This window comes from Cupressus sempervirens, chromosome 4 (genome assembly GCF_028749045.1).
Source record: "Cupressus sempervirens isolate cs-2001-9-10 chromosome 4, ASM2874904v1, whole genome shotgun sequence".
NCBI lineage: Eukaryota > Viridiplantae > Streptophyta > Pinopsida > Cupressales > Cupressaceae > Cupressus > Cupressus sempervirens.
The window spans coordinates 499,443,101-499,459,861 of record NC_143121.1 but is presented as its reverse complement, the minus strand read 5'-3'; the positions used below and the strand labels follow the sequence as shown (position 1 = coordinate 499,459,861).

At 31.7% G+C, this 16,761-nt stretch overlaps 1 pseudogene across 1 annotated transcript in view; it reads right to left on the bottom strand.

Moving 5' to 3' along the window:
• Window positions 1–16,761, bottom strand: part of LOC149562124 (condensin-2 complex subunit CAP-D3-like) — a 110,600-nt pseudogene that overhangs the window by 3,263 nt on the left and 90,576 nt on the right. The window lies entirely within an intron of this gene.

Sequence of the window (16,761 nt, the reverse complement as noted above, 5' to 3'; positions counted from 1 at the left end):
AATTTCTGAGCTGTAACCAAAGAGGTCATCAACATTTTAAAATTCTACTCCAAAGAGCAATTTAATAAATTGTTTTACTGATAACAAAATTCAAAAAACCAATTAGATCCATTCAAAATACTATGAATGAACTATTTGCAAAGAAAGTAATTCATACCAAATATCTATTTAGTGAGTACGAAATACCACTTGTCTGAAATTGGCAGTTTTGAAAAGAAGCTTTAACTACTTCACTTCTACCTAAATTTCTAATTTCTGACACCTAAAAACTACATTATATGCCTTCCAAGTTGTATTCACATCCAAAATTAAGTCGTCATCTTTAGGATCTTGGTTGATGCCTTCAGGGATTAAATATTTGTTAATGGGGTTAATTAGTCTTGACACCATAAAATCAATTTCAGAGCCTCTGGGAACCTTGTACTTCAGTTTGGACCATAATTACCAAGAGACAAAAATGAGACACGAGGATGGGGACTGGAACACGCCATTTTCAAAAAATAATTTAGACAGCAGTTATGTATTTAAAGTCAGGAACAAATCTTTCAATGGATATTTTATTTAAATGTTAATATTAAAATGCTTAAAATTAAAAATAAAACAAGCATTTTTAAGTATTCCAATAGATTAAAAGGATTGCAAGGAAATGAAAAATGGAGGGATAGTAGGAAGGAAGCATGCAATATGACCAATCCTTACACAACACCACTGTTTCCCACATCCAGACTGGAAGGCCAATAAACCCTCCTTGTCCAAGGAAATTTTGGCAGACAAAAAATTGGAAAGTTTTTTATAAGACAAAGATGCTCTTCAGTATTAAAAAATGCAGATAGAAAGAAGGAATATAATGATTGGCAGCACGACAGAGGAAGGAACACATCATGGGGCAATGATAGATATTTTTTAACAAGTAAAGCACAAGATTCCCCCTTCTTCAAAGTCGATATGGGTGGAAGAGGGCTAGGGTCAAGAACCAGCATTAATAGGTCAAAACAATAAGAAATGTGTGGATTTGGAAGGGCAAAAAGGACTTGGGGATCCTCAACTTAAATGACAACGAGATTTTCTGGACAAAATGATGAGGGACAAAATAACCCAAAGAGCGGCAGATTCTACAAGACAATAACTGACTGCAACTTTTTTGTAGGAAACATTAAAAGATTGAATTAGTCGGTTGTCACAAAAAGCTACAACCTATAATTCTGAAACTTACCCATTTTGCTTCTTCATTTCGATAGATGGCTTGATGAAAACTCGGAAGATGCTGAAGTTTTCTGAAACTTGCCCATTTCGCTTATTCATTTCAATAGATGGCTTGATTAAAACTAGGAAGATGTGGAGGAAGTAGATTTTGTGCAATGTTGGTTCTATAACAAATCTGGGTTGCATATGCAACAGTGGATTCCAAACTTTAATGGCAAAGATAATAATATTAAGTATATTCCTGTTTGGCTTCAATTAAATAATTTAATTGTAGAATATATGAACTCAGATATTATGGAAGTCATTGAGAACAAGCTTGGAATCTTCCTGAAATCTGCTCTCTCCATTGAAATTAGAAGTGCTAGGATATGTGTATTATTGAATATGGGAAAAGACTTCCCTTCATTCAAAATCATATCAAAATTTGAAACCTGGATTCAAAATATTTCATGTGATCAGAGATGATGTGATCAGCAATTTTCAACAGTAGGGAGATAGATGTTACAGTAACTCAATAGGGTGTAGTGTCTGCCCCTAGTTCACATTTTGTTATCGTTGTTGAACTCTTTTAGAACTAATTTTATGTTGTTGGTTAGCAACATTCTTTTGAGATTATCAAATATTGTGTCATGGATTCAGTTTATTATGTGATGAGATTACTTAGACTCTACATTTCATGTATGTATGATGATTATTTTTAGTGTTCACAATTATTGATGATGATTATTACATTGCTTTCAATTATTAATGATGATTAGTAAGATAATTTATTATCATATGTGCTTTCTTATGGATACTTACCCCATACTTGCATGTGTATGGTGTGTGTGTTTGTCTTGCGTGTTTACTTTTGTATAGCGTGTCTGATGTGGTTAAAGAAGGGAGTCATAGTCACTTGCTAGTCGGGATCTACACGATACACCACTTCCTACCATTGTCTGTTTAGTTTAGTATAAATTGTGTTTGTACATGCATGATTTTTATGCAAGTTGCAGGTACCGGGTATCAACTTCCCTGAATTGCCAAGATGAGTGTACCCTATCACATTATCTCAATGATAAGAGAGGGGAGATAAATTCTCAAGTCCAAATCTCAACCCTTTGAGCCATTTGTCCTAATTGGAAAATTAGGACAAGTATCTGAGTTGAATACCCACCGAATGTGTCGGATGACATATTTCGTGATTTTTAACCCTTTAGATTTATTTTGTATGATTTGTTCTATGATGGGTTTTCATATTTTATCTTGGAGGTCTATGATGAATTTTCCATTAATTAAGTCTTAATAAATAGATTTAATTAATAAATTATTTATTTGAGAAAATTAACAAAATATCATGATCTTTGATATTTTGATTGTAATTAATTAAATGTGAATTATTGGGGAAAAGGAATTAAATAAAAGTTATAAAAAATTAAAATGAAAGTTATAAAATTTAAATAGAGATTATTTAAAAAGTAAATTGGAGTTATAAGCTTGCATGGGAATTAACATGTGTCAACAACACGGAGGTTAGTGCATCAATTAAGCACAAGGTGTCTACAATTCTATGACTCATCAAAAAAGAATTGGAAAAGACCCATGCTTAGTTGGTGACACCTTTGAGCAGTTTCAAGAAGCAATCCAAAAGTTTCTTGAGAGCTCTTTATATTCAGGCATTCATAAAAGCTTAGGGAAGGGGGTGGAAAGCAATTGGAGCATTGGAGGACTCAAGAACTCTGAAGAAGGGAACTTGCTCTACGGGTTTTCTGAGAAAAAGCGAATTAGCATCAAAATCCGAGTAGATTCTTGTGATTTTTCTTATGTTATTTCTGCATCATGCATTCCTGTCTTCTTCGTGTCTTTCATGTCTTCTGAGGAATTTCATATTTTTATTGTATGCATTTTCAATTTGGGCAATTAAATTTATTTGAAAATCTTATATGCATAGATTTAAAAAAAAGAGAAAACAGGTTTGGGTTCGAATTAGAATCAAATTAAAATAGATTTGAAAATGGTTTCAAGATTTATAGCCAAATCTATTAGTGAAATTATTAGATAAATTTATAGAACAATTACTTTTTAAGAGAAAATTTTTAATTCATCACAAATTATCCTGTCGTTGCCCCTTGGATAGACCCGAACTCAGTCATTCATAACTTTTTATCGGGATCAAATTTATTCGATCGCTCCAGTCAGAAGTGGCGCAATTTGGCCCTCTCCAACATATTTAAATTTCAGCCCCATCCAACAGTTCATTAGGGAGATATGGCCGTCGTACTGAGACTGTTTTATTCAAGAACATATATTTTTTCATTTTTCATAACCAAGAGTTCTTTATGCTTAAACTTCATAAAAATAATATATATCAAAGCATAGAATGAATTAAAGATATTATTGCAATCTTCCCTTATCATAATCTTATTAATATGCATTAGTTTTATATGGTTTATTATCTAATCTAATTAAATCAAATTTAATTAAGATTAATTAATAGTAGAAAAAGTGTAATTAATTATTAGTCAATCTAAGTAAATGGATGAGAGAAAATTAAAAGAAAAAAGATTTTAATATAATTTATATAGTGGACTTTTTATAATGTATATTGAATACTATTTAATATATATTAAACAATTTTAGAGTTGTTTAATGAAGATGATAATGTTAAGAATTCGAAAATTATTCATGTTAAAATCTACAATGAGTCTTATTGGTTTGTGATAGGGATCTCTTTCAAACAACGTTTATATAGACAAAATATTATTAGAACGATTAGAAAATGGAGTCTAATGGTTGGTTTTAATATTGATTAATGGTAAGATGATAATTTATATTATGTTGATTTAAATTTAGAAACTTTGAATAATATTGGATTAAGACTGAATTAATTATGTTATTGGTTAATACGTTTGAATACCTTAATGGAGTTAAGAGTTAGCCAAATATTAACTAATGAGTTTATGGAAAGATTCTATAGATTCAATATGTATAGTTTGAGGAGTTTATTATTTATTAATGTTTGTAAGGACTAGCAAACTATTAATAAATAATGGTTTAAATAGATATCAACAAATTTGATTAGAGTTAATCTACAGGAAATTAGTTAATGATTGAAGTACTCTAAAAAAATATTAATCAAATTGAATTGGTTAATAATTTGGAAGAGTATTAATTAATTGAATCAACGTACATAGGAAAAACTTATTTGAGATAATAATACTTGGTATTGAAGATTTATTATAACTTGTTATTATTAAAATAAAAATGGGAACATGATGAATGTGGTCATTATAAATTTATTAATAAAATTTTCAATATAGTTTGTCATTAAATATTAGCAAATTATTATTATTGAACTATGAATATGAACATTTGTGTATGGTTGACTTTTAATTATTATTTAACTAAATATTCATTGGGTTGATGGTTTGGTTGTGAAATTATTAATTAAATCAATTAACTAAAGTTAATTGGATTTAATCAATAATTATGTTATGTAATAAAGATTTAATTGATATGATTATTTTAACGAGGTTATAAAATATTGATATCAAAGTTGATAGGCGTTATTCTCATAACTTGAATAATAACTTTAGATGTTTTAATGGTGAGACGTAGTAATATTGAATTGAAAACTATTAAACGACAAAAGTCATGGAATCATGTACCTATGTTAATTGGTAAATTAAATTGATCATTTTAATAAAATTATAATCTCTTATTCGAAGAATGATAATTGGTCATCTTATAATATAACGAATAATGATCCTAAAAAAGTTGAAAGGTTAATCAATTAGAATACGGATCATGATTAAATATAAAGGACAATTTAATTAAGGTCAATGATTATCACTTTAGTGAATATTTATCCTTAAATTATTCTTAGAATGTAATTCTTAATAATGGAAGGGTAATGCTATCAGAAAACAATTGGGTTGACTTGTAGGTCAAATGATGAAACTTAAAACACTTGAAGTATACTTGCAAACAGAAAACTGGAAACCCCTACACATTATTCAACTATGTGAATTTAGTAAACCAAAACATGTGTTTGCATCGTGTATTCTATATGCTTCTTATTTTGGGTTTTGGGTTGACTAGTGTTGACCAGTCCTAGGTTGTTACCAGAGGCTCGGGGGTTATGAGATGTGATGGCATGTTGATCTTATTTTGTCTTGATTTTTATAAGCCCAACCATGGTTATGTGATCGTATGCTCTATGAAATGTTTGTATTTGTTCTTCAGCCTTCATGTGTGAAGCTGAGATGTATATATATCTGAGATGCTTGAGCTAATCATTTTTTAATCATCGATCAGTTATCCTTGAATTACTTTCTAGTCGCCATGATGGGACTGAAATGTGAATTTATTTCTTGATGATGTCATGTTGTGACATGTTTGACTCAACCATTTTGGACTCTTTGATCAGTATGATTTTGAGATATTCTTGGTTGCTTGTTGAGAACCATTTATCTTGAGATATATTTTGGTTATTGAGAACCAATTGATATTTATGATTATCAGTGATGCCTTCAGTTGCCAATAGAGAACTGTTGTGGTCATGATTTTCTATGGATGCTTTTTCAGATGCTCATGGAGATTTGATGATTCTTATCTTGGAGATTTGATGATTCTTATTATGGATTATCTTTTATGATTTTGAGATTTATGATTCCATGAGCTTAGGGTAGGTAATCTACTTGTAATGTCGGAAAGTGGCTTGCAATGGGGGCCGGGGCCCTAAGTGGCTGCCAGGGTAACTCATTGTAAGTTTGGTTAATAAGTGATAACATTTACACACTAAATGGGGATTAAATGAACCTAAAGAGATAATTGATTTGATGTTCTCGCTCATGCTTTGAGTGCTTGTACAGGCTAGGATCGGAGTAGTGAGAACGCATGGTTGCGACCGGGCATTCCGTAGTATGCCTTGTCAGTATGAGAGGATACTAGTGGTCGCATGAGATCAGTATGGATCCGTGGAGTTTAGCTAACTGCTAGGGTAACTTGTACGTGATAAATGCGATGACACTTTCCCGCTTGCAGAGTAAGTTTCCTACATGTCTTTGTGTGCCTTTGGGAATTAGATGTCGATTTTGTGTGTGTTGGAACCTTTGAGTTAGTATACTTTTAGGATTCCTGAACTTTTTATGCTATGTGTATTGATATCCTGTTTGGGACTTGAGATTATCTCTTCAGCACGGTGGGAGTGGACCACTTAGGTTCCACGCGGTCGGGTGGTAGTGTATTTTCCACTCTTATCATTTGAGATCCGTCCAAGACACCGTGGCTGGAGTATCCTTGGTTGGTATTTATTTTTCATTATATTCTTAGAGCATTATGATAGATAATATACCTTATGATGGATGTATTTACTGGTATGTTTCTTATATTGATGATTTGCTTTACTTTGCATATGTTAGTTGATGATTTGTTCTGCTTTACTTTGCATGTTAATAGGATGTTTTAAGAGTGACATTCCTACTATGTTAATACCGATGATCTCTTCGGTGCTTTGGAATGTTACGCACGGAGGGATGGCTAGGATCCACGATGGTCTAATGATGCTATTTACGGTTGGGAGGAACCATGCACTTAGTTATTTATATTTGTGATATATGGTTATCTTTTGTGATATCTTTTGTGATGATGTATCATGTATGATATGTGGTTTCATTTATGTTATTGCATCATGGATTAATATTAGATGATGATGATGTACTTTATTTACTTGGATGTTTATTCTTTTAAGTTTTTCATACCCTATGATATGTACAGTGGATGATTGAGCTAAACTAAAATATAATTACAAAAGGACACTTGTATATTGTTTAAATACGTTGGATGTATCATTGTTATTTCATAAGAATGGGATGTTAGGTGAATAGTTAATTTAGATGTGATACAACGTTAAGGGATCTTTAAAGAATGTAGCCTGTTATGTATATATGTTATGTTTATTTTCATTTGAATTGTTACTATTGCTTCCGCAAATGTTATGAATGGTTTTATCTTTCATATTTTTTATTTTTTATTTTTTTAAAATTGTTTGGCAAACTTAGTAAAATTCTTTGGATCCCTTGACGGGGCATTGCATTTGGTATCAGAGCCCGAGTTTCAACATTGGGAGCTCTGGGTATATTGGAATGCTACTAGTTATTAACTAGTTGAATAAAACAAAAACTTAAAACTATCATGTGTATCTTTTTCACACTGAAAACTTGAAACTAGGTGAACTGAAACAGAACTTAAAACTGTTACTTGCATTTTTTTTTTATATTTCAACACTTAGCTTTCAAAACTAAAAATTTTACTGAAAATCTAAACAAAGGCAAAACTAAAAATTGAAACTCATTCTAGCTGCAAAACATGTATCTTTTATTTATGTTGTAAGGTAGTAAACCTCTGTTTATCTTTGCAATCATTAAGTTGCTCTTGTTTAGAATGAATTAAGGAATCTATTTTAGTAGTTGTTAAAAGAATGAATGTTGGATCGATATGATTTTCGGTTTACCATTAAACTAGAATCATATTGCTCTAAGAGTATTGTAATATCCTCAATGGAAACATGTTTCCCTACAGAGGGAAAGGGTTCAATGGGACCCACATAGTATCTTAGTTTTTCATTCCTATAGGCTTCCAGGAGTAAGCCTAATCCTGGGGGGGGTGAATGTAGTGTCTGCCCTTAGTTCACATTTTGTTATCATTGCTGAACTCTTTTAGAACTAGTTTTATGTTGTTGGTTAGCAACATTCTTTTGAGATTATCAAATATTGTGCTATAGATTCAGTTTATTATGTGATGAGATTACTTAGACTCTACATTTCATGTATGTATGATGATTATTTTTAGTATTCACAATTATTGATGATGATTATTACATTGCTTTCAATTATTTATGATGATTAGTAAGATAATTTATTATCATATGTGTTTTCTTATGGATACTTACCCCATACTTGCATGTGTATGGTGTGCGTGTTTGCCTTGTGTGTTTGCTTTTGTATGGCGTGTCTGATGTGGTTAAGGAAAGGAGTCGTAGTCACCTGCTAGTCGAGATCTACATGATGCACCACTTCCTACCATTGTCTGTTTAGTTTAGTATATATTGTGTTTGTACATGCATGGTTTTTATGCAAGTTGCAAGTACCGGGTATCGACTTCCCTGAATTGTCAAGATGAGCGTACCCTATCACATTATCTCAATGATAAGAGAGGGGAGATAAATTCTCAAGTCCAAATCTCAACCCTTTGAGCCATTTGTCCTAATTGGAAAATTAGGACAAGTATCTGAGTTGAATACCCACCGAATGTATCGGATGACATATTTCGTGATTTGTAACCCTTTAGATTTATTTTGTATGATTTGTTCTATGATGGGTTTTCATATTTTATCTTGGAGGTCTATGGTGAATTTTCCATTAATTAAGTCTTAATAAATAGATTTAATTAATCAATTATTTATTTAAGAAAATTAATAAAATATCATGATCTTTGATATTTTGATTGTAATTAATTAAATGTGAATTATTGGAGAAAAAAAATTAAATAAAAAAAAACTAGAAATTAAAATTAATAATAATTATAAAATAACAATAAAGTAATAAATAAAATAATAATAATAAAAGTTATAAAAAATTAAAATGAAAGTTATAAAATTTAAATAGAGATTATTTACAAACTAAATTGGAGTTATAAGCTTGCATGGGAATTAACATGTGTCAACAACACGGGAGTTAGTGCATCAATTAAGCACAAGGTGTCTACAATTCTATGCTTCATCAAAAAAAAATTGGAAAAGACTCATGCTTAACTGGTGACACTTTTCAGCGGTTTCAAGAAGCAATCCAAAGGTTTCTTGAGAGTTTTTTATATTCAAGCATTCATAGAAGCTTAGGGAGTGGGGTGGAAAGCAATTGGAGCATTGGAAGACTCAAAAACTCTGAAGAAGAGAGATTGCTCTGCGGGTTTTCTGAAGAAAAGTGAATTAGCATCAGAATTCGAGTAGATTCTTGTGATTTTTCTTATGTTATTTTCGCATCATGCATTCATGTCTTCTTCGTGTCTTCCATATGTTTTCTGAGGAATTTCATATTTTTATTTTATGCATTTTCAATTTGGGCAATTAAATTTATTTGAGAATCTTATATGCATGGATTTAAAAAAAAAGAGAAAACGGATTTGGGTTCGAATTAGAATCAAATTGAAATAGATTTGAAAATGGTTTCAAGATTTATGGCCAAATCCATTAGTGAAATTATTAGATAAATTTAGAGAACAATTACCTTTTAAGAGAAAATTTTTAATTCATCACAAATTGTCCTGTCGCTGCCCTTTGGATAGACCCAAACTCAGTCATTCATAACTTTTTATCGGGATCAAATTTATTCGATCGCTCCGGTCAGACGTGGTGCAACTTGGCCCTCTCCAACATATTTAAATTTCAGCCTGATCCAACGGTTCATTAGAGAAATATGGTTGTCGTACTGAGACTATTTTATTCAAAGACAGATATTTCTCTATTTCCCATAACCAAGTGTTCTTTATGCTTAAACTTCACAAAAATAATATATATCAAAGCATGGAATGAATTAAAGATATTATTGCAATCTTCCCTTATCAAAATCTTATTAATATGCATTAGTTTTATATGGTTTATTATTTAATCTAATTAAATCAAATTTAATTAAGATTAATTAATAGTAGAAGAAGTGTACTTAATTATTAGTCAATCTAAGTAAATGGATGAGAGAAAATTAAAAGAAAAGATATTTTCATATAGTTTATATAGTGGACTTTTTATAATGTATATTGAATACCATTTAATATATATTAAACAATTTTAGAATTGTTTAATGAAGATGATAATGTTAAAAATTCAGAGATTATTCATGTTAAAATCTACAATGAGTCTTATTGGTTTGTGATAGGGATCTCTTTCAAACAACGTTTATATAGACAAAATATTATTAGAACAATTAGAAAATGGAGTCTAATGATTTGTTTTAATATTGATTAATAGTAAGATGATAATTTATATTATGTTGATTTAAATTTAGAAACTCTGAATGATATTGGATTAAAGACTGAATTAATTATGTTATTGATTAATACGCTTGAATACCTTAATGGAGTTAAGAGTTAGTCAAATATTAACTAATGAGTTTATGGAAGGATTCTATAGATTGAGTATGTATAGTTTGAGGAGTTTATTATTTATTAATGTTTGTAAGGACTAGCAAACTATTAATAAATAATGGTTTAAATAGATATCAACAAATTTGATTAGAGTTAATCTAGAAAAAATTAGTTAATGATTGAAGTACTCTAAAAAAATATTAATCAAATTGAATTGGTTAATAATTTGGAGGAGTATTAATTAATTGAATCAACGTACATAGGGAAAACTTATTTGAAATAATAATACTTGGTATTGGAGATTTATTATAACTTGTTATTATTAAAATAAAAATGGCAACATGACGAATGTGGTCATTATAGATTTATTAATAAGATTTCCAATATAGTTTGTCATTAAATATTAGCAAGTTATTATTATTGAACTATAAATATGAACATTTGTGTATGGTTGACTTTTAATTATTAGTCAACTAAATATTCATTGGGTTGATGGTTTGGTTGTGAAATTATTAATTAAATCAATTAACTAAAGTTAATTGGATTTAATCAATAATTATGTTATGTAATAAAGATTTAATTGATATGATTCTTTTAACGAGGTTGTAAAATATTGATATCAAAATTGATAGGCCTTATTCTCATGACTTGAATAATAACCTTAGATGTTTTAATGGTGAGACATAGTAATATTGAATTGAAAACTATTAAATGACAAAAGTCATGGAATCACGTACCTATGTTAATTGGTAAATTAAATTGATCATTTTAATAAAGTTATAATCTTTTATTCGAAGAATGATAATTGGTCCTCTTATAATATAACGAATAATGATCCTAAAAAGTTGAAAGGTTAATCAATTAAAATATGGATCATGGTTAAATATAAAGGACAATTTAATTAAGGTCAATGATGATCAGTTTAGTGAATATTTATCCTTAAATTATTCTTAAAATGTAATTCTTAATAATGGAAGGGTAATGCTATCGGGGAACAATTGGGTTGACTTGTAGGTCAAATGATGAAACTTAAAACACTTGAAGTATACTTGCAAACAGAAAACTGGAAACTCCTACACATTATTCAACTATGTGAATTTAGTAAACCAAAACATGTTTTTGCATCGTGTATTCTATATGCTTCTTGTTTTGGGTTTTGAGTTTACTAGTGTTGACCAGTGTTAGGCTGTTACCAGAGGCTCGGGGGTTATGAGATGTGATGGCATGTTAATCTTATTTTGTCTTGATCTTTATAAGCCCAACCATGGTTATGTGATCGTATGCTCTATGAAATGTTTGTATTTGTTCTTCAGCCTTCATGTGTGAAGCTGAGATGTATATATATCTGAGATGCTTGAGCTAATCATTTTTTAGTCATCGATCAGTTATCCTTGGATTACTTTCTAATCGCCATGATGGGACTGAAATGTGAATTTATTTCTTGATGATGTCATGTTGTGACATGTTTGAGTCAACCATTTTGGAGTCTTCGATCAGTATGATTTTGAGATATTCTTGGTTGCTTGTTGAGAACCATTTATCTTGAGATATATTTTGGTTATTGAGAACCAATTAATACTTATGATTATCAGTGATGCCTTCAGTTGCCAATAGAGAACTGTTGTGGTCATGATTTTCTATGGATTCTTTTTCAGATGCTCATGGAGATTTGATGATTCTTATCTTGGAGATTTGATGATTCTTATTATGGATATTTGATGCTTTTATGCATATTTGATGATTTTATTTTGGATTATCTTTTATGATTTTGAGATTTATGATTTCATGAGCTTAGGGTAGGTAATCTACTTGTAGTGTCGAGAAGTGGTAAATTTACACACTAAATGAAGATTACATGAACCTAAAAAGATAATTGATTTTATGTTCTCGCCCATGCCTTGAGTGCTTGTACAGGCTAGGATGGGAGTAGTGAGAACGCATGGTTGCGACCGTGCATTCTGTAGTATGCCTTGTCAGTATGAGAGGATACTAGTGGCCGCATGAGATCAGTATGGACCCGTGGAGTTTAGCTAACTGCCAGGATAACTTGTACGTGATAAATGCGATGACACTTTCCCGCTTGCAGAGTAGGTTTCCTACATGTCTTTGTGTGCCTCTGGGAATTAGATGTCGATTTGGTGTGTGTTGGAACCTTTGAGTTAGTATACTTTTAGGATTCTTGAACTTTTTATGCTATGTGTATTGATATCCTGTTTGGGACTTGAGATTATCTCCTCAACACGGTGGGAGTGGACCACTTAGGTTCCACGCGGTCGGGTGGTAGTGTATTTTCCACTCTTATCATTTGAGATCCGTCCGAGACACCGTGGCTGGAGTATCCTTGGTTGGTATTTATTCTTCATTATGTTCTTGGAGCATTATGATAGATAATATACCTTATGATGGATGTATTTACTGGTATGTTTTTTATATTGATGATTTGCTTTACTTTGCATATGTTAGTTGATGATTTATTATGCTTTACTTTGCATGTTAGTAGGATGTTTTAGGAGTGACATTCCTACTATGTTAATACCGATGATCTCTTCGGTGCTTTGGAATGTTATGCACGAAGGGATGGCTAAGATCCACGATGGTCTAATGATGCTATTTACGGTTGGGAGGAACCGTGCACTTAGTTATTTATGTTTGTGATATATGGTTATCTTTTGTGATATCTTTTGTGATGATGTATCATGTATGATATGTGGTTTCATTTATGTTATTGCATCATGGATTAATATTAGATGATGATGATGTACTTTATTTACTTTGATGTTTATTCTTTTAAACTTTTCATACCCTGTGATATGTACAGTGGATGATTGAGCTAAACTAAAATATAATTACAAAAGGACACTTGTATATTGTTTAAGTACATTGGATGTATCATTGTTATTTCATAAGGATGGGATGTTAGATGAATAGTTAATTTAGATCTGATACAATGTTAAGGGATCTTTAAAGAATATAACCTGTTATGTTTATTTTCATTTCAATTGTTGCTATTGCCTCCGCAAATGTTATGAATGGTTTTATCTTTCATGTTTAAAAAATAAATAAAAAATAAAAAATAAATAAAAAAATTGTTTGGCAAACTTAGTAAATTTCTTTGGATCCCTTGGCGGGGCATTGCATAGGGAAAGATGATCCTTGCGTTAAGGTCAATACCTTGGTAGAGACTTCTAGAGAGGAAGAGAAGTGGAGGTACTCACGAGGGAGCCCTTCTATCTTATTTACATAAATTAAAATAGAAAATATGGTAGTGGAGGAAAGCTCTTATGGAGGGGATATCGAGAAGCCAAATGTTTCTCAAACAGAATTCAAATTTCTACTATTTATGTGGAATCTAATTTGGAACTGAGTCCATTTCCAGAAGAAGCTAGATGAACAAAAGCTTCTTGCCAGAGGCTTTGAAGGGAGCCATGGGATCAAATCTCAAGAGGTTAAGTCATGTACAAGCATGGCTTGATTTTTAAATTGAAATCAAAAGAACTGTTGTGAAGCTTCTAAAGGAAAACGAATATGAGGTATTACTGGGAATTAATGTCCACAGCGACATATTAAAACAATTTAAGAGGGAAAGGTGGATCATAAATATGTTTCAAAATCTCAAGGGACAAGACACCTGGAATAATGTCATTATTGTGAGGAGGATACAGGAATCATCACTTCAAGGAGCACTAGATTGAGCAGAAAGAAGGGACACGCTAACAAATAAGAGTCTTCACGATAGACTCCCACTAAGGCTCACAAAGTCGCAAGATAGATTATTATTAAAGAAAGCTAATGCAATGACAGGAATTTCAAGAGATTTATGTTACCATGAATTCAGAGATATCAAAAACAGTCGGTCTCTTGGAAAAGATGAAGTTTGAGATTTTCCAATGGGTGTTATACAGGGGGGAAAAAAATAGTGCAGGATTGAGGAGAAAGAAAAGTTCCACTGCTCAAGCCTAGAGATCATAGGATACATGGTAAGGAGATCCAACGGAGAAATTAGAAAACCATAAGCAAGAGCTAGAAAATTTTGTCCAAATGTATTGGGAAGAGGTGCAAGCAAACTGATAGAAGAAATAACCAATCAGGTGGTAGCAAAGAAATAGTCAAATCAAGAACAGACAACATATAGAAAGGCCCTGGATTAATCAACGGAATCTGAAGAGCTACAGAAGGAAATGGCAGAAGAGAGATTAATTGAAATTTCCCCTAAGAAAGATTTCCCAATTACAGAACAGCCAAAATCATTTAAAGACAATGAAAATAATCCCAAAAAAATCAAGAGGGGCGGCCATCAGGGAGCTCAAAAAAGGAGGAAGAGATAAGCCCCTGCTTAACAAACCAAGCTATGACAAAACCATACAGTCCTAATACAGGATGCAGAAAATCATTAAGACTCATGGAAAAAGAAAAAGAAAACCTTTCACGCTTGTCTCTACTCATTGGCAGTAAGACATAAGGAAAGGAGCTTCTAGAATCCAAGGGCTATAGAAGAAAGAACCTCAGTTTTGATTCAGACAATGAGCATTATACTTTGAAAGAAGTTAACCATCGGGCAATAATTTTCAACAAGGCAAATATAATGAGCAGGGGATCTCACAAAGAATCAGTAACAGTAGCGACACTGATGAACCAACACAAAAGTAAGGGAACTATTCATTTGTAGAAGAAGAAGAAGAAGAAGAAGAAGAAGAAGAAGAAGAAGAAGAAAGATAAAGGTGAAGGAACCAAACAATTTGGGGGAAGTCATCAACTGGAGAAGTACAAAGAGAAACTATTCCTCTACACTTACAAGTCGTATATGAAGTATTGGTACTGTCAAAGCAGGTGAAGTGAGACAATAAAGAGGAGAATGCTAGAAAGCATAGCCAAGTAGAAACATTTGTGGACTCAGATAGATCTGAAAAGTTGGATATTAATTTTGAAGGGTCATTGGTTTTGGACATGCATGAGGAGGGCATGGAAATGGATCTGGAAGAGAACGAAGGGGCAGAAGTGAGAGCGTTGTCTAAAAATCAACACCTCCATAGTGATCAACCTATCAAAACAAAACAAAAATACATAAACGAGAACTCAAGATCTAGGGTTATGGAAGTCAAACTCATCCAAATCATCTCCAAAATGTAGGAATAGAACAAAAAGAAGACAAGATCGCAAGTCACTATCTTATCTGAGGAGTTTTGTGAGAGAGAATTCGGATCAAGCCAAAATCACAGCTTATTGGAATGTAGGGAAGGGGAAGTTCCTTCCCAAGGAGAAATGAAAATTCTATCATCGGATGTTAGACTTACATGGATTCGCTGATTCAGATTGGGGTGGAAGTGTTAAAGACAAGAAAAGTACTACTTCAAGATGTTGTTTCAGTTTGGGATCAGCAATGATATCTTGGATATGTAGAAAGCAGTCTTCAATAGCACAGAGTTCCACAAAAGCCGAATACATTGCAGCAACAATGGCCTCCCGAGAAGCAGTATGGCTGAGGAAGTTACTTGCGGGATTATTTAGGCAAGCTATGAATCTCACGATTATTCATTGTGATAATTAGAGTTCCATCAAGCTCTCAATGAATCCAGTTTTCCATGACAGGTCCAAGCATATTGAAATTCCTTACCATTATGTAAAAAATATGATAGACAGAAATTCTATAAAATTGGAATACATTTGCACTGCAGATCAAACAACAGACATACTCACCAAACCTCTATCTATAGTGAAGATAGAACACTTCAAGAGGAGACTTTGTTATTACAATAATAGATAAGACGTCTATTATTAGTTAATGGTTATCTTGTAAATATCTTAAGCTTTAGTTTGCTTTCGTTTTTTTTGCTTTCTCTGAAATAGAATGTTTCTATTCTTTACGATCGTTTCCTAAGGAAACATCATCTCATTCTTTTGTATAAATTGACCTTTCGGTCTCTGTTATTAACAAGCAAGTATTTACCAATTACCTTGTAATATTTGTATGGTTGAGTTGTAATCCATTTGTACTCTCTTGATTATTTATAAAAATAATTTTATTTTGTTAGGTTATTGATTGTTATGGGCTCCACCATTTGTATTCATTATTTTAAGAGGTGACGATCTCTGAATATAATGAACACTTGTATGAAACATTATGAGAGGTGAGGATCTCTTAGATAATGTGCTAAACAATAGAGTTCTACTGTAAGATCTAGATGAGTTCAAGATCATATTGTGATGTTGACATTGCTATGTTCATGAGTCACAAATTGGATAAAGGAAGAATCTTAGTATTCTTCGAATTTATCCTGTATTCTGGTAGATCATAAAACTCAGGATCATGTTGTGATATGGAAATACCAATTTCTATGAAATCATAACTTGGATAAATGAAGAGATTACTCTTCAGATTTATCGTGTATAATATCACTAGTGGCAGTGATTTGTCATATCACAAGTTTAGTAATATGAATTTGT